This window comes from Aptenodytes patagonicus, chromosome 3, assembly GCF_965638725.1.
Source record: "Aptenodytes patagonicus chromosome 3, bAptPat1.pri.cur, whole genome shotgun sequence".
NCBI lineage: Eukaryota > Metazoa > Chordata > Aves > Sphenisciformes > Spheniscidae > Aptenodytes > Aptenodytes patagonicus.
Window position 1 is genome coordinate 9,335,192 of NC_134951.1, and position 26,621 is coordinate 9,361,812.

At 43.0% G+C, this 26,621-nt stretch overlaps 1 protein-coding gene across 1 annotated transcript in view; it reads right to left on the reverse strand.

Annotated features, from left to right (window-relative positions):
- KLHL29 (kelch like family member 29) overlaps positions 1-26,621 on the reverse strand; it is a 425,477-nt gene that overhangs the window by 339,132 nt on the left and 59,724 nt on the right. The window contains exon 2 of the mRNA XM_076332702.1: positions 8,962-9,068. The gene's annotated coding sequence lies outside the window, so the exon portion shown is untranslated. The remainder of the gene's footprint in view (positions 1-8,961; positions 9,069-26,621) is intronic.

The window sequence follows — 26,621 nt, forward strand, 5'->3', positions numbered from 1 at the left end:
TCCATATACCCACATAAGCTGTCTGTGAGCAACACAGACCCTTCCACTTGGCTAATATTCCCACATTAGGTGGGAAAATTAAGTGCCTCATAGTCCTTGTGTGTGGAAGCCACTCTAAAACAAGACGTGCAACATTTTCTGTCTATAACATATGCATAAAATACATCTATGATGAGAAAATGTGTGTTAATGGATTCTGACAAAGACCCACCACAATACAGTCCATCATCATAACAAAACACTTACAGTAACGCCTATCAAATTACAAGTTCTAACCTTTGGTGATGTGAAAAACACCATTCATTTCCTTCCTTCATAAAACAAAAAAACTTGCTGTAACCTTTTTTTTTTTTTTAAGTTTTAAACTGAAATTGTTCTTACTCCAGCCCAGCTGACAGTGTTAGTTGTGCAGAAGCTCGCTTCCAAAGGAAATGGAATGTAAAAACAAAGTTGCTGTGACTTTAACAATAATCCTGTTTGCATATTACAATACATTTTCCTACTATAACATGGCAAAGTCTTTCGTGTTCCGGTCAGAAAAAGTCATCTTCCAGTAAAAGCATACTGTGATCAATAACATTTTCTTAATACATTATATTATCTCTCACTGAAACACTTTTTCACTTGGCATTTCAGGCTGCCGAGTAGGGGAAATTCATGACAAAACTCAAGATGGTAAATGAGATACTGCAAATTAATTCTATCCAAGAGCCATCTTTTCGTTCATGAACAATTTGACAAGCCTGTGTCGTCTGACTTCAGCAGAAGCTTTCTCAGCTTTCAAATACACATGAAACAGAAGAATCTGCTCCACAACCATACCAATCTTCACTTTAGCCTGCATAATCTTGTGTTGAAATACATTATAGTTTCAACAACCAACTTTGAGACCAGAATTGGTGGGGCATACCTGAAATATTAGTTTAGAAAATAGACTCAGAAGTCTGCAATATCAATTGTGAAATCCTATTTTCAAGTCACAGCCCAGAGCATGGCAGAGCGCAGGAATCCTGCACTTTTGAAGCCATTTTGCCACCGAGTCGCCTGCAATCTGATCCTGAAAAGACCCAAGTGGTGAAAATGCCAGCTGAAGGATCTCAATCTGGTACCGGCAAAGCTCAAAGACAGCTTTGTCACAATGGGCATTATAGTAAAGTACTTCTCTATCCATGTGTCTGAAATTATTTTTGCTACAATGAATAGTAGCTTTATTCCCCCCTTGGAGCTAATGTCCTTCTGCAGGCTGAAACGGTGACCCGGTGGCACAGAGCCGGGAGCAGAGCCCATGCTCCTGGCCCTCCATGTGAAAGCCCATCATCATTTTAGTGACAGCAGCTGTAGATCCACCTGCATTATTGAGAGTAATTGGTGTTCAGCATGGTCCAGAAAGGCATGATCCTGCAAAAAGGCTTGGGTGCATGCAGGATATTGTCAGTAGGATTACTTAAACACACCCGATCTCAGCAAGATTAGGTGCAGAATCACTGCTGTATTAATATTTCAGCATAAGGAATAAGGGGCAGGCAGTTGTTGAATATTCATGCTGTAGCAATTCTTTCTCTATAAATTCTCTAGCAGGAACATGTAAAGGCTGTGCCCATACCCTGAAGAGTTTACCATCCAACGCCCCAATTAAAGAGATACTAAAGTATGTACCCTGTTTTAAGCTCACAAGGCAGGCTTATTGACTCATTGTATTCCTACATTATGACTGCCTCTGCTAAGAAAAAAAGGAGGGTAACTGTCGTAGGCGATTCCCTTCTGAGGGGAACAGAGGGCCCGATATGCCGACCGGACCCATCGCACAGGGAAGTCTGCTGCCTCCCTGGGGCCTGGGTCAGAGACATTACTAGGAAACTCCCTGGTCTGGTACGGCCTTCCGACTACTACCCGCTGTTGGTTATACAGGCTGGCAGTGATGAGGTTCCAGAGAGAAGTCCAGAAGCGATCAAAAGGGACTTCAGGGCACTGGGGCGACTGGTTGAAGGATCAGGAGCACAGGTAGTGTCTTCCTCAATCCCTACAGTGGCAGGGAAGGATACTGAAAGGAACAGGAAAACACACCTGATCAACACGTGGCTCAGGGGCTGGTGCCATCGGAGGAATTTTGGCTTTTTTGATCATGGGGAGGTTTACACGGCACCAGGCCTGCTGGCGACAGATGGAGTCCAGCTGTCTCACAGGGGGAAAAGGATCATCGCTCATGAATTGGCGGGGGTCACTGAGAGGGCTTTAAAACTAGGTTCGAAGGGGGAAGGGGATAAAACCAGGCTCACTAGAGATGAGCCTAGGGGTGGCATGCCAATGCTGGGGGTGAAATCGATAGCCCAGCTCAAGTGCATCTACACCAATGCACGCAGCATGGGCGGCAAACAGGAGGAGCTGGAAGCCATTGTGCAGCGGGATAGTTATGACTTAGTCGCCATCACAGAAACGTGGTGGGGTGACTCTCACGATTGGAGTGCACCTCTATGACCAGGTGACCCACCTAGTGGATGAGGGAAAGGCTGTGGATGTGGTCTACCTGGACTTCAGTAAGGCCTTTGACACCGTCTCCCACAGCATTCTCCTCGAGAAGCTGGCGGCTCACGGCTTAGACAGGTGGACTCTGCGCTGGGTCAAAAACTGGCTGGACGGCCGGGCCCAGAGAGATGTGGTGAATGGAGTTCAATCCAGTTGGCGGCCGGTCACGAGCGGTGTTCCCCAGGGCTCAGTTCTGGGGCCGGTCTTGTTCAATATCTTTATCAATGATCTGGATGAGGGCATTGAGTGCACCCTCAGTAAGTTTGCAGACGACACCAAGTTGGGCGGGAGTGTTGATCTGCTCGAGGGTAGGAAGGCTCTGCAGAGGGACCTGGACAGGCTGGATCAATGGGCCGAGGCCAACTGTATGAGATTCAACAAGGCCAAGTGCCGGGTCCTGCACTTTGGCCACAACAACCCCATGCAGCGCTACAGGCTTGGGGAAGAGTGGCTGGAAAGCTGCCTGGCGGAAAAGGACCTGGGGGTGCTGGTTGACAGCCGGCTGAACATGAGCCGGCAGTGTGCCCAGGCGGCCAAGAAGGCCAATGGCATCCTGGCCTGTATCAGAAATAGTGTGGCCAGCAGGAGTAGGGGAGTGATTGTCCCCCTGTACTCGGCCCTGGTGAGGCCGCACCTCAAATACTGTGTTCAGTTTTGGGCCCCTCACTACAAGAAGGACGTTGAGGTGCTGGAGCGTGTCCAGAGAAGGGCAACGAAGCTGGTGAGGGGTCTGGAGAACAAGTCTTCTGAGGAGCGGCTGAGGGAACTGGGGTTGTTTAGCCTGGAGAAAAGGAGGCTGAGGGGAGACCTCATCGCTCTCTACAACTACCTGAAAGGAGGTTGTAGCGAGGTGGGTGTCGGTCTCTTCTCCGAAGTAACAAGCGATAGGACGAGAGGAAATGGCCTCAAGTTGCACCAGGGGAGGTTTAGATTGGACGTGAGGAAAAATTTCTTTCCTGAAAGAGTGGTGAAACATTGGACCAGGCTGCCCAGGGAAGTGGTTGAGTCACCATCCCTGGAAGTATTTAAAAGACATGTAGATGCGGCACTTAGGGACATGGTTTAGTGGGCATGGTGGTGTTGGGTTGATGGTTGGACTCAATCTTAGAGGTTTTTTCCAACCTTAATGATTCTATGATTCTACAGTGAAGGATGGGCTCAATTTCTTTACTTAATCCAGACTCATGTTGAAAACAACATAAAATGAAAATTTAATTTACATCTGAAAATCCCAACACCTCGTGAGATCAGAAACATGTAAAGGGCCAAACAACTCATCTACCTAAGAAGTCATTCATAAAAGATAAACATCCTTTTTAATTGTGGAGGAAATGCATGCAGGGGAGATGCACAATACTCAGCTGATGGAATAAATCCAAGAAGCAGCAGATACATTTGTGAGTGAGAAAGGCAAAAGTAAGATTGGTCCCACTGATAAGCAGGAGCACAGATGACATAAGCAAACTGGATGGGAAGGACAAAGTAATCAAGGTTTTGAAGGACAGGACAAAGTTTGTGGGTTGGTTTTTTTTTTTGTTATCGTGGGGGGTTTTTTGCCTTTTTTTTTTTTTAAAGAAAATAAATTAGGCAGCAAGTGTTCATGTAAATGAGCACTTGTAAAACAGCCTTTCTAGGTGAATAATTTCTTCTACAACTAATAAAAATCTGCAATTTGAGTAACAATGTTCTGACGACTTTTTGCCATTTGCAATTATTGCTCATCCCGGCACCAAAAACTCATTATGAAAGCTGACAAAAAAGAAAACCTAACTGCTTCTATGAAAGGACTTAATTTTTAAAACAATTTCAAGTTTCTAAGCTTTGTTTCTACTTCCAAATCTCGAATGTGAAAAATGAGGCCATCCTAGCAACCCCTGTGTTGGAAACCAAAGGAGACATACGAGTGATTTGGATAAAAGCATCTAATTTGTACAGTAACACAATGCATTACAAAAGCATACTACTTTGCTTTAAAAGCAACATTCTAAGAATAAGGAGTTAACGTAACCCTGTAAAACTACAAGCATGTAGTTTATACTATAAACATACTTTTTTTGCCTTTTTTTATAGCAGTTTTCTCCCAAGGAACTATATGCATTTAACAGTTACCGTAGGACTCTCAGCACTCTCATGAATAAGAGTATATAATCTCCATTTTAACAGCATGGAAGCTGAGGCATAACTATTACAAAAGCAGCTGTGGCAGAGAGAGGAACCAGAACCATACCTAACTCCAAGCTCTATGAGTAAATCAGGCCCACCTGATATGTATTATCTATAGGCAGAAAAGAACATAGGTATTTTTGTGTTGGCACCTATAGAGATGTTAGTATGAACGTTGCCTGTGCCTCACTCCATCCTTGCTCCCTGACGTAACAGCACAGCAAAATCAGAGCCCTGTTAAAAAAAACCCAACACAGATGTTGTTAAATGGACTCAAACACACAAAAAAAACCTGCCTGATGCGTAGGTGCTTGACAAACACTGATCCAAGCTCTTTATAAGCACAGATCTCCAGTTTGTCATGGTTTAGTGGATGGTTAAAGGTCTGGAGCACATGGTGAGCCAGACTCTTCCCGGGGCACGTAGTAAAAGCAGAAGAGGCAACAGGCACAATCTGCAACAAGGGGAAAATCTGTTAAGATATAAGGAAGAAAAATTCAGAGTGGGTGCTTAACCAGCAGAATGGCTGCCCAGGGAGTCTGCAGAGCCCCCGTCCTCAGGGGTATTGAAGGACTTGCCTGGACATGGACACGGCCCTGAAAAACCTGCTTTGCCTCTGCAGTTGGCCTGCTTTGAGCAGGAGGTTGGACGAGATGACCTCCCAAGGTCTTTCTCTAACTGAATTATTCTATGAATATCTTACCAAAGACAAGTGAGGTTATTCCTTGGTTTCCCTGCTGCATCCCAAAGCTTATCACAAATTCATACCAAGAGTGTGACCTCGGACTTCTGTGACAAACTTTTTCTACTTCATGTGGCTTGCTCCTTCTAAAAAGGATGAAATGGAACAAACCCAAATCTTTGCTTTCACCCACCTAAAAACTACAAAAATGAAAAGCAAAACGTAATTGTTCTGTTCAAGCACCTAAATGCACATGGTCATTTGAGGTCTCGCTTTGTGTTTACATACCTTCCTGACCCTCTCTCTTCCTTAGAAATACTCCGAAAAGCAATCAGTCTGCTGTGCGGAGAGACCCACGGTTATTAAAATAACTGCACCACAGAAACAGCTCTCAACTTCATTTCAAATTCCTCCTCCCACCCACACGTTCATAAGAGGTGCTGCATATGGTGAAAACTAATTCAGTTTGAACCAGAAAAAACTGGGGTTAAGTACTTCCCCAGCTGGAATACAAAAATTGCAACCACACATGATTGTCAAGATATACAGGGCTACAGTCAACATGCATAAATACTTTTTATAGCCTTCAGAAAAACTAAGTGAGTTAAAAGGCCTTTTAAGGGGAACAGCTAGGAATATCCAAAAATGGGTAAGACAGACAAGTGTGCAACTCCTACGTGCAGCCCATTCCCAGAAGGAGACAAAGCCCATCCTGGAATTCAAGCCCCTTTCAAACAACTTCTCATGAGTAACAGAAGCCTTCAGGAGGAAGCCTGGACACAACTGGCTTCTCATTTCTGAATTTTTTTTTTTTTTTTTTTGTTACACCCTGATCACAGCCATGGTGGCAGAAACACCCACAGGCATACCATAACCTAACAGAGTAACTTTGCTGTAATTTGATATTCAGCCTAAGACTATCCTCAGCATTTCATGTTGATGTGAACTAGGCGATGCTGCAACTTATCACAAGCCGGATTTGCTAGACATTCCCCACCACAGAAAGTGAATTAAACTGTCACTCATCACTGTATGAGTTGCTCTGGTATAACTACTTCTTCATGAGTTAGACAACATTTTTCTGAATTAAAAACAAAACACTACGTTGCAAGTTAAAACCTTCATCCTGGTTTCTGTACATTTCCTTTTCCTTTCCACTTCTCCTACCTAATTTCTGCTCACCTATTTTTCCCGACTCAGTATGTTTAACCCTCTCTGCTCCAACTTGCCCACTCACTGTTTTCTTTTGCTCCCCTCCTTGGTAAATATAAACCAAGGAATTTGCACGTGAGCTCCAGCCACCCTGGCCAAACTATTGATTATGATCTGAGCGCTGAACTACTGATGCCCTCTTGGTCCTCTCCCTAGTCCACTTACAAGCAAACTAGTCAACAAAGCTTGCAGGAGCACAGGAGCATGCCTCCCTTCCCCAAGGACCATCTGATCAGCATGTCAAGCTAAGGCTGAGACTGTATTCCTGAGTGTCCATTCTCTGGCATATCTCCCAACAAACACACTCTATTAAAATATAGGAAAAATAGATACATTACTCATCGTGAGGGCTACTAAAAAAAAAAAAAAATTTTGAGAACGTTTGATTTAACTACAATACAATTACAGTTGTTGGTATCTGCAATTTGCAGCATTACACACACATGCAGGGACAAACATGAAGAAGGAATATAAAATAAAAGCCTTATTCATAATTCAGACTCAATTTCCAGCAACAGTTTCATATATGTATTATTATATACACTATTTATGACTGTGTACTGGCAGCACAAAAAAAAGGATTAAATAAACTCTCCCATACACACTTGTACACACCCAAGCATACACACAATTTCCTATTTTACTGTGAACATACTAATGATAGGAATTGAAAAAGATTTTTAAATCATCAAAGCTACATTGAAAGCTTTAAGCTAGTTGCTCAGGGAAATACGCCAATTTCCAAGAGTGAAAGACTTGGAAATGGGCTTTCACTGTTTCCAAAATGTAGTTCAAACTCATTTATGGGAAGAGACTGCCAGAAACGTTATGATCAAGATGTGTTGGGGATACTGACGTGTTCAATAAGGAATCCTGTGAAGGAACAGCAAGCACTGGAAGTAAGGATTGCACAACAGCGTGTGAGAAAGATTAAACAGATTAAAAATAGGAAAAAAAAGTAGGACTTGGTGGTCTTGGCAGACAGCAAGGAGAACTTGAGCCAGCAATATGCCCTTGCAACAAAGGCCGAGTGCATCCATCCTGGGCTGCGTTAGCAAGAGCACAGCCAGCAGGTCCAGAGAAGCAATCCTTCCCTTTCATGCAGGACTTGAGCCCTCCAGAACAAGAAGGCTTTGACATACTGGAGTAAGTCCGGTGGAGGATATTGGTGGATGGAACACCTACAGACGGGATGGGGCTCCTACAGACTTCACTATGTTTTCCAATTCCCCAAAGGGAAGGTGCAGAGAAGACAGAGTGAGCCTATTCTTCGAAGGGCGCAGAGATATGACAAGAAGAAAGAAGCTGCAACAATGGAAATTCAGATTATAGATGAGGAAACTATCCTTCAGGAGGTGGTGAAACATGGCAACGGGGGCCAAATAAAGTTTTGGAGTCTGCATCCTTGGAGATATTCAAAACCCAGCTGGACGTGGCCCCGTGCAACCTGCTCTAGTGACCTTGCTCTGAGCAGGAGGTTGGACTAGATGATCTCTACAGGTGCCTTCCAGCCTGAATTATCCCACGAATCTACATATCTGGTTGGGAGACGCCAGAAAGCTGGTTGAAGGAGGCCAAGATAGATATCAAACAGTACCAAGGGCCAGGATTAGCTCCATGAAGAAAAAAACACAGAGAGGATTGCAAAAAGGAGCTAGGAAAGCGGTGAGGCAAGAAAATAGCAGGTTGGAAGAGAAGGTGGAAGCAGAGGATCAAGACTGAGGAAGAGGCAAAAACAGAAAAACCAAATCTGTGTCCACTAAATTACACTTTCCTCCAGTAGCTGGGAGGTGAAAAATCCCACAAGAGTCACTCAGCAATGAAGTATTTTAAGTTTCTACTCTGATATGCATAGCAGAATTGAATAAGAGAGGTAATCAGTACTTTCTTTCCCCTTCCAATGCCCCCAAGAAACTAAATAACCTTTAATCTCCCTTTTCCAAATATTTAAACTTGATCTTGCAAACTTCACAGATATTTAGAACTATGTACGTTATGAAGAACGTTTCATTGGTAATACAAAAATACATGCACATTTGTCAGCTTGAAACTCAAAATGTTCACTACACCCAAATAAGAGTCTTACAGCTTTTTACAATTTTATAAGATACAGGCCTATGAGTCTGTAGACATACAAACTTTGCTCCCTCTTGGAGCTATAACACCAAATTCAAACACTCCTGATCAGGTTTACAGCACCAGCATTCATCCTACTACATTATTTTTCTACTTTAACACAGATGCTCAGTTGCATATGCTCCAATAAGGACTTGATGCAGTCACTGAAAAGGAAAGCAGAGCCCAAACTGTGTTCGTGTAAGCAAATAAGAGACCATGAAAAAAAAACAAACCACAAAAAGAACAGATATCTGCACACTTACCCTGCGATATCCAGAATCTGTATCAAAATCAGCCTCAGGTGTAACAGTCAGTAAACAGGACAGCAAACCCTTGCATTTAGCAGGAGGTTTCTGGGAAGCCAGATTACCTAGAAAGAGGTGAAAAGAGTTATTTTAATACACGAAGTCACTTATGCTTAATAAGAACAGGCTTCAAATGAGCCACAGCACAAGAAAAAAAAATAGCTGCACAATGGGAGAAGTTACATGCCACCATGATCAGCATGAAGAATTTAATCCCCTGAAGGTGACAGAAATTTGTTACGAAGCACAGAGAGTTAGATGCTGGTAGATACTTAGGGTTTAGCAAAGAACATCTAATACCCAAGATAACATGGTGTTAACCATCAATCAAGGATGAGGAGGAGACCAGAAAGAGCACGATATTTTGCTTAATTAGTTGCTATCAACGAGAGGACGAGTTCAAGCACTTGCAGAAACAAGGCAATCCAAGATTATTTAAAAGTTTAATAGCATTCTAGAGTCTTTGGTAACACAGGGTTTGCCCGTGAAATAAAAATAATCCCTAGAGATAAATTTAAAGAAATATATCTCATTTTAATGCCCAGAGTAAAGTGACTATTCATTAAAGCAAAGCAGTTTTATACCTATGTTCTCCATCTCAGATGTAATATATATGAAAGTAATCTTTATGACAGGAAGTGGCATGTAATCCTGCAAGAATGAGCTGCTGTCATTATCTGCAAATCAATATTTTTTTTTTTTTTTAAGTGGATATAACAGTGCCTATTGATTTCATGTTTTTAGCACTGGAGTTTCAGTTTCTACAAAGAAGATTCTTACAATGACAAGAGAGCTGCATACAAGTAATTGAGTTGATACAAACTAATTTGAAGATTACAGTGCACTTCCCTCGAACAATGCAATCAGTGCTTCCCTCCTATTACCTCAGCTTAAGCTTTTTTCATTTTATATAAACGTTATGTTTTGTGTAATGATAATAATATCGAGGTGGTAGAGTAACACTTCACTAATCCTACCTGCAAGCTGTAGAAGGTTTACCATGCAAAACATCTCCTTGGAAGATATCTCTCTATTCTGCTAGCATGTTATTACAGAATATTTGTATGATTTTTGCTATGTTTAAATAGCCTGACCAAATAATTTCCCTTGTGAAAGCCTGAAACTGGCTCAGTGCTGAAGATCTTATGGTCCAAAGAAGTGTGGTAAAGGTGAGGATGGCAAAGGAAAAGGAAACCGAAGCACATGGAAGAACTAAATGACTTAGCCAAGGTCACTTGCTGGATCAGTCAAGCAATGAGCTCTACTGGGTCATGCTCTCTTCCTTTAAGAGAGTTTTATTGAGCTGGTAAATTCTTACTATATTTCTGCAAATTAAGCATATAGCAACTTTGGCTTGACTAGCTGATCAAATGGCTTATGCTGCAATGAATGATCTGTAATGAGAGCTGGCTGCAAGGCAAGACATACATACCATCACACAGAGGAAGAACAAAAAAATCAGACCGCTATAAAAAGAGTTTAAAGGGATGGGATTAGGGCCAGCTGACATCCCAAAATTAATCTCATAAAGCAAACAGACAAAACATTTACAATTTTTAGTCCTTACTTAATGCAGAAAAAAACCGAGAGCCCTGCCCAGTTACTAGCCAGCTGCATGTTTCTTGAAAAGGTAAAGCAAGTTAATACAAGGAAGAAGCACATGAAAGGCCTGGGGAAGGCACAGATATGTAAACATTTCATCCACATTATCCCCATCATTCCTGTCCTGTCATACAGAGCTCCATCCTCCTCCTTAGCCTGCTTGTTTACAGGGTTAGACTCATTTTGGAGTTAAGGCTTTTCAAAGAGCTGGTCAACTTACCTACCTATTTAACACATTGTTGAGACATTTCTAACTTTCGCGACATGCCTAAAGAATTTAGCATGGACCACCTGAAAAAGCTCAAACAAAAATAGAAGCTTTTTTTTGTTTTGCTTTTTGTTTGTCAGAAAGAGTACTGTTTTCATGTAGCAGTTTAGGGAAAGGAAAGAAAAAACTCAAGGGAGTAATTTCTCCTTTGCATAGTGACTCATCATATCATAGTCACCCCATCATCTCCAAGGGCAACACTAGGCCAGAGCTGCACTGGAAGATCTCCTTAGGGAAACATCCAATTTTCAAAGCCATCTCAGGACTCTTGTTCCAGGACCTGGCAGAACAGAAGAAGAGCCTTTGATAGTAATAAAAAATAAAATGGGTTTATGATAGGGAAGAAGCCTGAGAGGCCAATGACAGTTTTACATGATGGAAACCTTTTTCTTTCCCACCTCAATAATGAAAAACATGAAGAATATTTACAAAGTGTATTGTAGACTCTAGACGGCAGTGCCATAGAGAAAGGCAAAACAGACCTCACAGCTGGATACGGGACATCTGAAGAAAGAAGGATCAGAAGGAAAAAAGGAGCAAGAAAAGCAATAATCCATTACCATGAAAATGGTACACAAAGACAGGCTTAAGTTCAAAATCTGTTTGCTTGCTCCTGAACATGCAGTCCCAAAGAAGAGTCAAAATTATTACTTGGGGCAACAAAGACAGGATTAATGGTCTTTACTGTTTAACATAGTGCAATTTACATTCTTTACTAGCATTTGGGTGGGTTTTTCTTCACCTACTTTAGAAAGTCTTGGTTGTTTATAGGAAAGGATTTTAATCTTACCAAAACTTTACTGCAGTTGCCATTGAGGGGAGTGAGGAGAGCAACACCTGCCAGGCAGTTCTGAACCACTAGAATAAAATACTGAAACTGGAAGAGGCAGAAGCACAGCAAGGAGCTTTAAACACCAAAACCAAGAGTTGCCATCTCTCATCATAGTGTACTATCTGTAAAGGTAAAGCCTCAATTCCCTGTATCAACACTTAAGAAGTTGAAGGTACCTTACAGAAGCCTATAGCAGCAGCCCCATCTCTCCTTTGGGAGCCTAACAACCTCAATATGGACAGGTCATATATCCTATATTGTACCTAAGCTTCTAAATTAAGTAACTTGAAGCAACCTGAAGGAAACCAAGTATCTGCTTTAGATACCACATCATTGTAGTAGCAAACTTCATGAAGTAGGCAGCTCATTCTTCAAGGTAAAACTAGCAGGAGGACAGACAAAACATGGTATGAGAAGTTGATGTCAGCTCACCTACCTCATCAACATGGGCTCTTCATGAAGGGATGGAATAATCAGAGTTTGCCTTTGGCTCAAAAGACCTGGTCAGTGAGAAGCAGGTCTGGATCTTTTGGGGAAAGCAGCTATATCAATTGGATTCTCCCAAACGTCAGCAGTTCTGGGTTGGACAAAGTAGAGTTACCCTGCACCAGCAAACAATGAGATACAGCGACAGCACAAGCAGCTAATGGAAAGCTCACCACGCTTCAGCTTGAAGTGGTAAATTAGAAAAGAGGTTTCCAAAAGGCTAGGAAGGATAAGGGAGAGAATGATTTTATATTATGTCAAATCAAACACATAATTTTCTTATGCAGCCAGACACTGTTTCAGAACTTCTCCGCTACAGATAAAGTATCCAGCAATACAGCAGATCAGCTCATCCACCAAGAGCTGCACAGGGTGTGAGAAGTATATATAGACTTAAACAGCATCCTCCTGATCTAAAGCAAGGTGAGGAGCAGGCAGCAACATTCAGAAATTCAGTACTGCAATGAGAGGAAACCTGGAAAACCAGCACTTCCCTGGGTCAAGTGGGATCAGCCACCAGGACAGCTGCCTTACTCTGTGCAGCATTCGCCGAACTAGGAAAACCAGAAGGAAAGCACGACAGGATTACCAACTGACTTGTCTACTGCTATACAACCACACCTGCCAGGAGCAAGCTGAACAGCTTCCAAAGTGCAGGGAAAAGCAGAGTGGAAGACAGTAGCTCTAGAACAAAGCCAAGGGTTTGAGCAATGACTGGTGAAGTTAAGGGATCAAGAATAATATTCTCCTTGCAGAAGCAATGGTGCTTCTTTGGGAAGGGAGAAAAAGAGTAAAGAAAATAGACTACAGCTGTCATATCGGTCCCTGGGTAGGGAATGACTTATGCTTGTTCTTCTGTGTTGTGCAAACTCCTGGAAAGCAGGGAGCGGCGCAGGAGTCCTTCAGGGACTGTTCCAGAGCTCCCCTGAAGCAGAGTTCACCCAACAGCCTGCAGCAGAGGTCCACAACATGTAACTCGGCAACAATGCAATGCACCACGCAGCGCCTGCCCACAACATCTCGCTCAACTGGAAAAATGTATTTGGAAAGGAAGTCAAAGATGTGGAGACAGTTATTTTAAGTTAATTAATCAGAAGAAGTTTAAAGCAAAAGCATTCTATGAGAGCCTGCCCATGCAGACAAGCTATAAAGCAACTGCAAAGCAAAAAGTGCTTTAAAAATGCCCTTTACAAGCTGTTCTGCACTGCAAACATAACCTCCCCCATGTCACATACTGCAGCTTGGGGCAGGGGGTAAAAATGGGGAAGAAGCACTCAGAGGCACAGTTGGAGCACACTCTCTTTGCAAATAAGGAAGGTAAAGGAAAGCAAATCAGAAGGAAAAAAAAAAGATACTCCAATATAAGGTATAAACACTTATATAAGCAGTAAAAGAAGGGTGCTTATAGGCAGTATATCTGGCAAATCAAAATCAGTCATTCTGCAAACAGCTGAGCTTAGCACAATCGGGAAGCCGTACGGACATGGGAGTTAAGAACAGACCGACATAGCCAAAGCTTTCAGTGCTGCGCGGGTTAGGGACTAGTGCTGTGCCGTCCCAGTATCTTTAGTGTATTTAGATTGGGGCTATTCCAGCTCTACAAGGAAAATTTCTATAATGCCTGGTGTGACCTGTTGTCCTAATGTCCATAAACTCAGCAAGTGGTCTGAGAAGGGAGCAATTACAGATCCCACAAGAAGCTACGCAGGCTCTGAAGTTGGGCATAGCTACAGCCAAGTGTTGCAGGCTGGGATAGAAAAAAAAATAAAACACAGGACTGGAACTGAAGGATGCATCCATGTTCACAGCCCCACTTAACTATATGGGAAGAAGTAACTGCGCTGCATGGTGACACCTGCAGAATGCTATTGTGTATGTTGACCCTAATCAATTATTTATTACAGAATTTACAGATCTCTTTTCCCCAAGTGACAACTGGCCAACTACTAATTTACAGGCTAAACCACTATAAGGTCTGCAGATCCCAGAGCATTTGCTCTGGAATAAGGAATCACCCGAGAAAGATGACCAGAGAGGAGGATGTCTGCACATGCCTAAAGTGCAAGTTATTTATATAAATCTTTTAACAGGAACAAATGAGAGCATCACTGGATGTACTGTAACAGCTCCGGGTTTGAAACGATAACTGCTAGATTCCTAAGACTGCTTGGTATGTTTTACTCATAACGTTTCTCTCAATCACACTCACCTCTCTGAAAGCAGACTGGAAACTATTAACATCTCTTCATCAAAGATTTAGACAGACTGACGGTAACCCTGAGGTTATTCTGTGTAACACTTTTGAAAAAGTCACCCAAACTCAAATGCTGGCCTGTGCTTCAAGGAGTTAAGCTGGGAAAGGGAAGGGGAAAATAATTTTAGCTCAGTACCCCTCTGTTCCATTACATCAACAAATTAACTCCTCCTATGGCATTACGTAGCTTTTGAGAAAACATTTGTGGTTTAGAACTGACTGTTCAGTTTGTATTCCTGCATGGATAATCACTTCTTTAAAAGGAAGTATACATCAATAATATTCATGGGGAGCTTTATAAGAGCTTGGCAAACATTTCTGACAAAACAAAATACTCAAACAGAAGGATTACTCATAAAATGCTACATCAACAACTCTTTTGACAGGCATCTGGATTATGCTGCTCTTTAAAAGGGAAAAACAAAGATGTCACTGCGAACTTTAAATGGAAACAGTGAAATATGCCATTAAAAATATCAGATCATAAACAACACTATTTTTGCAAACTCAAATGCAATGAGCAATTATGACAAAGTTCGCCAAGATAATTCACACTTTTTTTTTCCCCAACAATACTTTTAAAACACTGCAAGATCTACAGAGATCACAGGTTAGTAATGAGTTTATAGACCTAGAAGATCAGATATCCAGCATTAATAGTCTATCAAGTCCCATCTTTTTCTTCAAATGGCCTTTAGTTGATGCTCTAAACGAAGTTAAAGCATACACACCTGCCCAACTGAACAAAACTCCAGAAGAAAACGTAGACAGACACGTTAGGAGCCCATCCTCAGACAATGTCTTTCATTATCCTTCCCTAAACCATGTTAAACATAGAATTACATTATCCAGACAACATTAATTTCTGTGGTATTCTGTAGCAAGACTCACAATCAGATCACTGTGACGATGCAAATGGGAATTTCTTACTCATTCTAAGTTTATTTATTTTTTATTTCCCAGGAAAAGCTCAAGGAAAGCTACTGAGACATGCGGAGTTCAAAAGAGATATGCAAAATACTCACATGCAAAAAGAGACGACTGAAAAGACTGCTTATGCAAACAAATGCAAAGTTCTAATGGATCTGCAATGTTCAGTTCAAAACTGTTCACCCAAATAGTGAGATGTCTTTGAAAACAAATACATGCAGTCTAGTAAAAGGAGTAGATTTCCTTAAAGTGGAGTCAGCTTCTTCACAATTCATTGAAGTCCACTGGCTTTGCTGGAGATTCAATGAAGGTAATAGGCAAGTACAAGTGTTTGAAAGGTCTTTTATTTCTTTATTGAAGCAAAGACTAGCAAAGATACCTTCTGCTGAAATGGTTTGAAGACAATCAGATCAAAAGGCTGAAAAATTTTAGGACAGCTTGACTAACATATCTTCCCATGCTTCACCGAAACAGCTGGAGAGACTAGCATTCAAAGCACTGAAGCATTTGAGGCTGAGAAGACCTCAACTTCTTTGACATCATGAACCGCCTTTCTGCAGTTCAAGGTCTTTTCCAGATTTTTGTCAAAAAAGTCAATACAAAAAGTAGAAACAGAACAAACCTGTTGGTTTGCCATTTGCAGATGGTTTTTAAAAGAAAGTCCTACTCTTCTAGCATGACTCTCAGGGACTATCATGGAGTCAGGTAACATAACCAACTGCAGGTGATGTGAAGACAGCCACATCATGCCTTTTGTAGTGTTGGCAGAATGCTATTAGGCAGCTGGAGCGCAGCAGGATAGGAACAAGCTGCTGCAAAAGAGCCAGGGCAGTGGCAAAGTAAGTACCTGGTTCTTAGTTTTCTGTGTCCCTCCTTGTCTTACGTGAAGCCTTGCATAACGCAAAGACAGACTGAGTAGAGAACTGGAACTGCACTTGGTTCATGATGTACCAGCGACAGCAGGGACAGGGGGGAAAAAAACCTAAAAGCTCATTCTGTTGGGTCTGATGCTGCAAAATGGGAAGGGAGAGCACAGTATCATTAGCTCGGAAGGAACAGCCTGTGCTCAAAAGGGCAAAAGCAAGCATTTCTCTTACAATCTGAACTAACACCGCCATACCCCAAGAGAAGGTAAGATCCTTATGCAATATTTAGGTACAAAGTAGTCTGAAAGGTAAAAATGCAGCCAAGGTGATAACACTGCTACAGTGGGGTATGGCCAGCAACATACTGCATCCCAAAAAGGTTTTCAAAGCTATGAGTCTCTACCTAGAGGAGTTACCCTTTGGGTATAGAGGGACTGACAGAAGTCACCTCTGATTCCCCAACTACAGTCTCCATTTTCTCTTAGACTCATTTTGGACTGACAAGTTGACCACAGCAGGGGAAACCCTATTCTCTTCAGAGGGACCAACACACTATTTACTGACTAGATAATCCTAGTGGTCCCTTTTTGACCTTAGTCCGATTCTCTTGCATATTATAAGGCACAGGACTCAATTTCTTGCCTTGTTCAGGAAGAAAAAAATAAAAATCCTGTCATGATTACCAAATTTCCAGTGATGCCTTGGGGGTGTTGGTGAAAGGTTTTAGTGATTAATTATTCCTGCTGTCAAAATCTATTTGTTTTTTCTATTGTGAATTTTCTTGGCTTTCATTTCTATACAACGAATCTTGCTATATTTTTGTTCAACAGACTAAAGACTCTTCCTTTCTTAAAGTTTCCCACGTAGAAAAGCTAATCAGTTCTTTCCTTCTCTTGGACTAGGGTAATGAATGATTGCAAGAAATCCCAGTGGCTTAAAGGCATGTCTTTCCACCCCTTAGCCACCATCATCACTCTTCTACCATCTCTCCCTATCTCATCAGCCTTCTTGAGGTGCAGACAGACCTGAACACAATATTCTGGGAGTGTCAGCGGTAGGGTCAGACCCAGATTTAGCACAGCCTCCCTGAAGCTCTCCTATGGATGTACACAAAGATTGCTGATACTGGCAACACAACAGCTTTGTCCTACAAGCTCACGTTCCCCTGGTGTCAACTCAGGGCTGGAGCAATAGCCCTCTCTCCTCCTCTCCATTGACTTCAGAGGGACCCTAGGACAACTAGTTCAGAGTAGGACACCAAATTGTAAATGGCTGAAGTTGGGCAAGCTCAATTCCCATCCCTCACACATGCCAAATCAAATTATTTTGTTCTTGTTTCTTAATCAAAGTGGTGTCACCAAGTCAAATGCCTTGTAGAAGCCATAAATATCAAACTTGCAATCACATTAAAAACACTTAATAAATACCAGGTTAGCTTGACAGGATCTATTTTCTATAAGCTTGTGTTGATTGGCATTAATTATATTTCTCTTAATCCTTTATCAGCTGTCCCATTCATTATACCCCAGATCAATATTAGAATGACAAGACTCAAAACCTCACACCTTTGAGGCACAGATCTTGGCCGCTTTTCCAAAGCAATGAACCAAACTTCCAAAGCTGACTGCCAGCAGCACACTGGCATAACAGAGCTCTTAATCTCCTCTCTCCACCTCCCAACTGCAACACCAAAAAAAAAAATCTGTAGCTTAATTTGTCATCCCCAAAGAAACAGCAGAACAAACAGATCAGTTACAAAAGATCCCCCTTAGAGAAAAGAGAAGAAAGCAAGTGAAGACAGAAGAGGAAGTGTGGGAGGAGAGCAGGTTACAGTCAAACTTTTGATTCCATGAGAATAATTAGAAAAAAGCGATTCCTTCACAGTGAGAATTTGTTCTCCTGATGTAAATTGTTGATTTTCGCACTATGACCATCACAGAATTCATTCAATTGCATGAGGAGTCATGCTGTTAAAATTGAGCTGCTAGATTTAATTTAAGAATTAGGTTACATAAAAACATAGGGTTTAGGCTCTTTACATATGGTGCTGAGAAACTTTCATCAGTGGGCAGCCTGAGAGCTAACCTTCCCCTAGAAGAGTCAGCACTGCCTGCAGTCATCCAGATGCCTATATATGAGATAAGTGGAGGGAAAGCATTTTCCTAGAGGATTCATAATTTCCTGGCAATCACGTATTTTCAGTTGCATGCTTGGTGGGTGGCACATCAGTGGGTGCACTCCAGCACCTCCCAACTAGCAAGCTTTCTCAATAAGCTTGGTGGACAGTCTCCACACAACTACTTTGAATGAAGCATTACAGCAAGTCATTTCACATCATTCAGTTACTACCATCTTTGTGATGCTTTGACCATATCTGGAGAGACATGAATGCTCCAGGTGAAGAACTGCAGTGCTTCCCTTGACGTACTTGTTTACAGCTCTGACAAAAATACATGCAAGTTCAGCAGCTACACAGATAGCAGAGAGCTTGCCTGTGACTTACAAACTAGCACTGGCGCAGTCAGGAAGGTATTCATTTTTTAAAAGTCAGATAGCACCCATGGAGAAGACTACTGTTACTTGTCTTACAGCCCCAGGCAGTGTCCTGCAGCCTGTCAAAGGCTTTGAATAAGACTATCACACACCCATTTCCTGACACAGAGAATATGCTGATGACAGAGAGTACGTACAATGATCATGCTCCAGCACCAGGGATGCTGCTGTTTACTTCCACAGTTTTCTCGTCATGGCCTAACAGTGATGGCAGGATTAGTACAAAAGCCTTCTCCACAGCTCCAGCTCCCTGATGATGTACTTTCCAGGTGCAAGCTCTCCATCTCATCTAACACCTCCATACAAATTCTCCTCACTCAGTGTCCTCTCTTATGGTCCTCATTTCTCATATGCATAATTCAGAGACTCTTGAAACGCTGACTGCCTTCATGTGATTAGTCCAGACAACTGTCTGGCCCTAGACCACTTCCACAAGCTACACAACCCAAATGCCACGCTACAGGCACACAAGGTTGAGGAAAAAGCCTATCAAAGCCATTTCGCTGTGCTGCATGGCTTCTGCAATGACTCGGATTCAGAGATGTGCAAGGCCTGTGCAAAATAATGAAATTTTCTAACAGTCCAGGACAAATCAACTGAAGACATCCATGCTCCAAAGAATCATAGAATCATAGAATCATTAAGGTTGGAAAAGACCTCTAAGATCATCAAGTCCAACCGTCAACCCAACACCACCATGCCCACTAAACCATGTCCCTAAGTGCCTCATCTACTCGTCTTTTAAATACCTCCAGGGATGGGGACTCAACCACTTCCCTGGGCAGCCTGGTCCAATGTTTAACCACTCTTTCAGGAAAGAAATTTTTCCTCACGTCCAATCTAAACCTCCCCTGGCGCAACTTGAGGCCATTTCCTCTCGTCCTATCGCTTGTTACTTCGGAGAAAAGACCAACACCCACCTCGCTACAACCTCCTTTCAGGTAGTTGTAGAGAGCGATGAGGTCTCCCCTCAGCCTCCTTCTCTCCAGGCTAAACAACCCCAGTTCCCTCAGCTGCTCCTCAGAAGACTTGTTCTCCAGACCCCTCACCAGCCTCGTTGCCCTTCTCTGGACACGCTCCCGCACCTCGACGTCCTTCTTGTAGTGAGGGGCCCAAAACTGAACACAGTATTCGAGGTGCGGCCTCACCAGTGCCAAGTACAGGGGCACTATCACTTCCCTACTCCTGCTGGCCACACTATTTCTGATACAGGCCAGGATGCCCTTGGCCTTCTTGGCCGCCTGGGCACACTGCCGGCTCATGTTCAGCCGGCTGTCAACCAGCACCCCCAGGTCCTTTTCCAACAGGCAGCTTTCCAGCCACTCTTCCCCAAACCTGTAGCGCTGCATGGGGTTGTTGTGGCCAAAGTGCAGGACCCGGCACTTGGCCTTGTTGAATCTCATACAGTTGGCCTCGGCCCATCGATCCAGCCTGTCCAGGTCCCTCTGCAGAGCCTTCCTACCCTCGAGCAGATCAACACTCCCGCCCAACTTGGTGTCGTCTGCAAACTGACTGAGGGTGCACTCCATCCCCTCATCCAGATCATTGAGAAAGATATTGAACAAGACCGGCCCCAAAACTGAGCCCTGGGGAACACCGCTCGTGACCGGCTGCCAACTGGATGTAACTCCATTCACCACAACTCTCTGGGCCCGGCCATCCAGACAGTTTTTAACCCAGCGCAGAGTCCACCTGTCTAAGCCGTGAGCCACCAGCTTCTCTAGGAGAATGCTGTGGGAGACAGTGTCAAAGGCCTTACTGAAGGTAGACCACATCCACAGCCTTTCCCTCATCCACTAGGTGGGTCACCAGGTCATAGAAGGAGATCAGGTTGGTCAAGCAGGACCTGCCTCTCATGAACCCGTGCTGGCTGAGCCGGATCCCCTGGTTGTCCCGCTCATGCCTTGTGAGCACCCTCAAGATGAACCACTCCATCATCTTCCCTGGCACCGAGGTCAGGCTGACAGGCCTGTAGTTCCCCGGATCCTCCTTCCGGCCCTTCTTGTAGACGGGCGTCACATTGGCAAGCCTCCAGTCGCCTGGGACCTCCCCCGTTAACCAGGACTGCTGATAAATGATGGAGAGTGGCTTGGCAAGCACCTCTGCCAGCTCCCTCAGCACTCTCGGGTGGATCCCATCCGGCCCCATAGACTTGTGAGCATCCAGGTGGCTTAGCAGGTCGTTGACTGCTTCCTCTTGGATTACGGGGGGTCCATCCTGCTTGCCGTCCCCGTCTTCCAGCTCGGGGGGCTGAGTACCCTGAGGATAACTGGTCTGCCTGTTAAAGACTGAGGCAAAGAAGGCATTGAGTACCTCAGCCTTTTCCTCATCCTCGGTGACAATGTTCCCCCCCGCATCCAATAAAGGATGGAGATTCTCCTTGGCTCTCTTCTTGTTATTAATATATTTGTAGAAACATTTTTTGTTGTCTCTAACGACAGCGGCCAGATTGCGTTCTAGCTGGGCTTTTGCCTTTCTCATTTCTTCTCTGCACGACCTAACGAGATCCCTGTACTCTTCTTGAGTCGCCTGCCCCTTCTTCCACAAGCGGTAAACTCTCCTTTTTTTCCTGAGTCCCAGCAAGAGCTCCCCGTTCAGCCAGGCCGGTCGTCTTCCCTGCCTGTTCTTCTTACGGCACATGGGGACAGCCTGCTCCTGCGCCTTTAAGACTCCCTTCTTGAAGAACGTCCAGCCTTCCTGGACCCCTTTGCCCTTCAGGACCGTCTCCCAAGGGACTCTCTCAACCAGCGTCCTGAACAGGCCAAAGTCCGCCCTCTGGAAGTCCATGGCTGCGCTCTTGCTGGCCCCCCTCCTTACTTCACCAAGAATCGAGAATTCTACCATTTCATGGTCGCTAAGCCCAAGACGGCCTCCGACCACCACATCTCCCACCAGTCCTTCTCTGTTTGTAAAGAGCAGGTCGAGCGAGGCACCTCCCCTGGTAGGCTCACTTACCAGCTGTGTCAGGAAGTTGTCTTCCACACACTCCAGGAACCTCCTAGACTGCTTCCTCTCTGCCGTGTTGTATTTCCAGCAGACGTCCGGGAAGTTGAAGTCCCCCACAAGAACAAGGGCTAGGAATTGAGAGACTTCTGCCAGCCGCTTGTAGAATGCTTCATCCACCTCTTCATCTTGGTTGGGTGGTCTATAACAGACTCCCAGCAGGATATCTGCCTCGCTGGCCTTCCCCCTCATCCTTACCCATAAACACTCAACCGTATCATCATCACAATCGTTGAGCTCTAGACAATCGAAACACTCCCTAACATACAGAGCCACCCCACTGCCTCTCCTTCCTCGCCTGTCCCTTCTGAAGAGTTTACAGCCATCCATTGCAGCACTCCAATCATGAGAGTCACCCCACCATGTTTCTGTGATGGCGACTAAGTCATATCTCTCCCGCTGCACAATGGCTTCCAGCTCCTCCTGTTTGCCGCCCATGCTGCGTGCATTGGTGTAGATGCACTCGAGCTGGGCTATCGATTTCACCCCCGGCATCGGCACACCACCCCTAGGCTCATCTCTAGTGAGCCTGGTTTTATCCCCTTCCCCCTTCGAACCTAGTTTAAAGCCCTCTCAGTGACCCCTGCCAATTCATGAGTGATGATCCTTTTCCCCCTGTGAGACAGCTGGACTCCATCTGTCGCCAGCAGGCCTGGTGCCATGTAAACCTCCCCGTGATCAAAAAAGCCAAAATTCCTCCGATGGCACCAGCCCCTGAGCCACGTGTTGATCAGGTGTGTTTTCCTGTTCCTTTCAGTATCCTTCCCTGCCACTGTAGGGATTGAGGAAGACACTACCTGTGCTCCTGATCCTTCAACCAGTCGCCCCAGTGCCCTGAAGTCCCTTTTGATCGCTTCAAATATGTTGGTCTCTCATGATCCATCAAATGCAGAAATCAAGTTACCAATAGAAAAGAAAACACTTATTGTCACACGTTTAACCATAACCATGTCCCTCCTTTGCATCAAATCCCACCGGGTGTGTCATCACATTAGTTACTGACTTCTGACTACATTACTGCAATTCACATGGAAACGTGGGCATGACCTAACACCCAATGGGAAAAAGTCAATTTATCTTTGGATTCTCATGCACGGAGGTTACAGCCTGGCATTAGGCCCTCACTGAGGTGCAGGTAGTGTGAGCATCCCCTCACCTTCAGGGAAAAGCATTCTTGTTCCAATTTCCAGAACTGTGGCTGAAAAAAATGGCCATTTTAATCAAGATGTCAGGGACAGTGCAGGATCTCAGTCTACAGCTCAGTCTATACGGATATCTGTTCAGCACTTAACACGCGACTCACCTGTTTCTTTGGACTCTTTCTCCCAAACTGCAATAGATAGCCCCAGAATTAATCTTTGTGATTGCAAGGGTAACTTCTCACCATGAAAATAGCGTGGCCATGGGTTATTAATGAGGGTCCTGATCAAGTGCATATTCAGTCCAAATCATTTGCTAAAAAGTTATCCTCCTATAGGCTATATAAATACATAATACATCTACATTAACCTGTGTGACACTGAAGCAGCCTTTCCAGCTATCTGGCCTGCTTTATCTCCAAAGTAGGCTCTTATACCTCATTTGAGTGAGTGAGCACACATTTTAAATAATGATGAGAGACTCCAATTTTCACATTTTTATGGATGCAGTGTCAAATTTATTTGTGATAATCATCTATTATCTGTCAGCACTGAGCAAACTAGGTGAGAAAATAATGGTTAGTAGTACATTATCTAGAATCCTGATGAAAATTAGCACAAGGTAAATGGAGTTGTTGAAAACAAAAATGTTACTTGTTGATTACTTAGTGCAGCCTGCCCTGATTTAAGTTATTTCTAATATGAGATCAGAACTTGTTGGGGTTTTCTTGTTCAAAAAAAGTTACTTTCCTCCACCCATTCAATTTTAAACATTGAATATTTAATCCACTGAAGCACTCTTGTTACAGTAGATCTGTTTACAGCAAAACTTACACCAGTGCCAGAGAGAATGAAGAGGAAATGGTGTTACCAACTCATGAGAGAGGTGCTGAAGCTAGGAGTTTCACCCATTTGATCCCGACTTTATGGCTTCTACGTGGACAGATATGCTACCCTTTATCCAGATGCCCCATAGGTTACAGGAAGAGCTGGAAGGCTGGCATATCTCCTTGCTCATTTTCTCATCTCCAGCCTATAATCCGAAGTGAACAAAACCCAGCTAGACTTACTGCCCCAAGGTTTTCCTACCGTGTAAAGCAAAGAAGCTTTTCGTTCGTGGAGGAAAAAAAAATCAGCATATATTTGTGTGTCTATCTGGGGATTACCAATACAACCAGATTACAGACTACTACAGTGTTCAATACAGCAGCAGCCTATTCTGAAACTAGATGAAGGAAATACCTGGTGGTACGGATTTCACCTCTCCACAACTCACTTGGTCTCTTATCCCTTCTTCACCTCCCCAAACTGTATTCAGGTGTGAGTTTCACAGCACTTCTGTGGCAAGAGGACACATTATTAACCACTTTCACTTCTTGCCAAGCCTGTTTTGATACCACAGCACAAGGGTTCAGCAGTAGATACCTTCCGTGCCACTGCAGAAAGAAGCACTGGAAAAGCTGCTGCATGCCAACATGGACTGAGGAACTGAGATTTGCTTCACCAGATCCACCCAAAGCTTGTGTTGGCCAATGGAAAGAGGATGAGGAATCAACACTGAGGAGGGAGGACAGGTCTTCTGCTGAAGTTACACATTATGACAGTGGAAACAGTATCTTCATACACCCACATGGTCTTTTCTTTGGTTTGCTCACAATATATTCAAGGGTGGGGGAAAAAAGAAGTAACCAAAAAGAACTAGATAGCAAATGGAAACATCACGCTTTGAAGCCGATATGAAATTTTAATGGAATTTTGTTTGTCAGGCCCATTAAAATGATTCTTTGATTTATGGAAGAAATTCATTTATAGCCACTAAAAATAAAAGTAACAGTTTTAGATGTCCACTAAATGGAAATACTCTTACAAGAGAGTAAAATGTTTTTTTCCGTTAAGAAAGCATAATGAAATTCATACTAAGTTGTATTAAAATAAGTATTTCTCAGTTTTATGGGATTAAAATGTCACAATTTCAAATTTAATTTAAAAACAAAGTATTAAAACTTTGGTTTAATATAAGGGCTTAAAGAGACTAAGGTTTAAAGAAAATGTTAAATGATATCAGTTAATTCTTTCAAGATATGAGTAAAAGGGTAACAACTTGAAATTATACAAAAAATATCCATGGAAGATCTCCTTGCCATCCGAGGTCAATTCAAGCATGTTTGTGTATTTAAACACTGTAAAGCTCAAATATATAGCTGTATCATTACTTTTATAACTGCTTAAGTGCTACTATTTTTATCTTTTCCTTCTGTAACCTTTCCCAAGAACTAAGATGTTTTAGCCTTGGCTATCCAGAATTACATTTTTTCTTTGTTTGTTTCAACACAGCCAGCAGTTACTCCGAAAGTATTTTCTTTACTGGGACCAATTCACTGAAAATAAGACCAAGAAAAGTTAATTTCTCAGTCACAGGCTGGAAAAAGAGAACCAAGTGGGAGAGAAAGATATTATAGCCTAATATTATAGCCTTACAGGCATGGGGCCATATAATAACCAGCTTAGGTCCCTAGAAGCACATGCAAGCTTTTTTGGAAAATCTCATTACAGCACCTAAGCGCATGGACGCCAGAAGTTTGCGTATATGGAATTCTCTTTGAAATCAATAAAAACTCTAAAGCCTAGATCACAGAGGTTATGGGGTCAGTTGTGACCAAAGGAGGACATTAGTATCCAACACACGGTTTTGGCAAGCTTTATGAGCTTACATCCATGGTATTAATGATTTAAAGGCCACTTCTGTGTGGGTTTTTCTCTACTTGGCCTGAAAGCTTTCAAGACTGTTGTGTTTTCATACGTAACAGAACTGTGCTAGTCGGAGTAGCAAGGTTGCAATCTGGCTCTGCAATCCAGAAACTAAATGAAGCAGCACCCAAACGCTGCTAAGTATCCACCTTACTTTGCTCTGTGTAAAACATCAAAAACCCTCATAAAAAGAGGCCGCATAAAAGATACTGCCTATAGGTAGGACACACACAAGAAACCAGGGAGCACTACAGTTCTCATCCCTCCCAGGCGTATCCCAGAAGCAGGGACCAGACCCTGGCCTGCGGTCCGGTGCCGTAACCATCAGGTCCTGTGAGTCATAACCACCAGTTCTGCCTTGTTCTGCATGTCTCCCAGCTCAATTCAAAACAAGGAGCTTCACCGATTGTAGGTGTTCAGAAAAATATCCAAAGTATGGCTTGCCATGAATTAATTAATCTGTTAAAAATTTAATAAAGCTACAATATTTATCACTTAACAAAGAATATAAACCTTTAAAACCTAATAGTGTGCAGAGATAAGAGCATATTATTATGACTTGCAGAGTGGTATAAATTTAAGGTATTTAGTTGCAAGTCATAAAGTTTCAATTATTACTAACTGAAGAATATTATGGAAGTAAGTTATATGCAATGCAAAACAAAAATAAATCAATTACTTAAATGAGTATTCCTTGTTTTAAACCCTAAATAATTTAAATCCTAAAGACTGCAGTCATTTTGATTTAGAGCATTTCACCCTGACATACACTTGGAGTAAAAATGGAAACATGTAGTAAATCACCTCTAAAATAACTGGGTATATCAGGATAGAATGAGAATGGAGCTGTGCTAGAGATAAGAAACACTTCAAGAAACCATCAAGGCAAAGAAGAAAATGTTCGACAGGATGCCAATGAGAAGCAGCTTCATGCTAA